The 1113-nt window shown below is 40.1% G+C and overlaps 1 pseudogene; it reads left to right on the forward strand.

Annotated features, from left to right (window-relative positions):
* Positions 1–256: 256 nt before the first annotated feature.
* Positions 257–828, forward strand: LOC110594448 (annotated as a pseudogene).
* The last annotated feature ends 285 nt before the right edge of the window (positions 829–1113 follow it).

A 1113-nucleotide genomic window follows, 5' to 3' on the forward strand; every position in this document is an offset into this window, starting at 1 on the left:
TACTTCATTAAAGTCAATAAATTGACAAAAACTCTAACGAGATCAACAAGAAAAAAGGAGAAGACACAAATTGCACATACAAATTTGACAATGTAAACGAAACAAATCAACAAGCCAAGAAATACAAACTACCACAACTGGCCTAATATTACCCAGGTAATTTGAATAATTTGCTACAACTATGAAAGAAATTGAGTTTATAATTGCAAATTTCCAGTTTTGTAAGAAAAAGGCCTTTCTGCCTCTGCTGCCCCCCATGGCGCCCGTGGTTAGTATGGCTCCGCGTGAGGCCTCGGCTCCGGGAGGGAAAAAGCTTGTGGTGAAGGGGGGCAAAAAAAAAGCAGTTTCTGAAGTTCACTCTTGATTGCACCCACCCTGTAGAAGATGGAATCATGGATGCAGCCAATTTTGAGCAGTTTTTGCAAGAGAGGATCAAAGTGAACGGAAAAGCTGGGAATCTCGGTGGAGGAGTTGTGACTATTGAAAGGAGCAAGAGCAAGATCATTGTGACTTCCGAGGTGCCTTTTTCCAAAAGGTATTTGAAATATCTCACCAAAAAATATTTGAAGACGAATAATCTGGTTGCGCGTAGTTGCTAACAGCAAAGAGAGTTACGAGTTGCGTTACTTCCAAATTAACCAGGATGAAGAAGAGGAGGAAGATGAGGATGAAAATTCATTTATCTTCAATATTTTGTATGAGTTCTTGAATAAAACTTGGGAACCAAAATGGTGGTTTATCCTTGTATCTCTGCAGTGTGGATTGCACAGCGAATTGGAAGTCATGGTAAAGGGCCTCACTTGGGCTGCTGCTCAGTATTGTAACTAGACTTTTTTTCCTGATTGAAAATGTCTGTCCTTGTGGTATTAATACCAAAATAGGAGGAGAAGTTGATCTTATGGGAAGAACAACCGTGGTGCACTTAGATGGGGTTAAGGTATGGAGGTGTGAGCTTCAGTTAGTCACTGTTTTATTTTAAAAAGCGTGGCTGTCAATTGTACCTGGTGCTTTTCTCAGAGAATGATTCAGGAATGCAGTGGGCTCATTCATTAAAAGAAAAGGGTGATTTCTTTCTAACGTTCTCTGTGGGAAAATGGCAGTGTCAATAAAATG

Source organism: Carlito syrichta, unplaced genomic scaffold, assembly GCF_000164805.1.
Source record: "Carlito syrichta isolate Samal-C Ts95f unplaced genomic scaffold, Tarsius_syrichta-2.0.1 Scaffold315413, whole genome shotgun sequence".
In the NCBI taxonomy this organism is placed as follows: Eukaryota; Metazoa; Chordata; class Mammalia; order Primates; family Tarsiidae; genus Carlito; species Carlito syrichta.